We start from the raw sequence: 227 nt of genomic DNA, 5'->3' as shown, positions 1-227 counted from the left end.
GCACTAAAAATACAAAACTTAGGCCAGGCACAGTGGCTCACGCCTGTGGTCCCAGCACTTTGGGAGGCCGACGCAGGTGAATCACAAGGTCAGGAGATAGAGACCATCCTGGCTAACATGGTGAAACCCCATCTCTATTAAAAATGCAACAAATTAGCTGGGCATGGTGGCAGGCACTTGTAGTCCCAGCAACTGGGGAGGCTGAGGCAGGAGAATGGCATGAACCC

This window comes from Colobus angolensis, unplaced genomic scaffold, assembly GCF_000951035.1.
Source record: "Colobus angolensis palliatus isolate OR3802 unplaced genomic scaffold, Cang.pa_1.0 Scaffold149, whole genome shotgun sequence".
NCBI lineage: Eukaryota > Metazoa > Chordata > Mammalia > Primates > Cercopithecidae > Colobus > Colobus angolensis.
Note: the sequence above shows the minus strand (reverse complement) of the source record.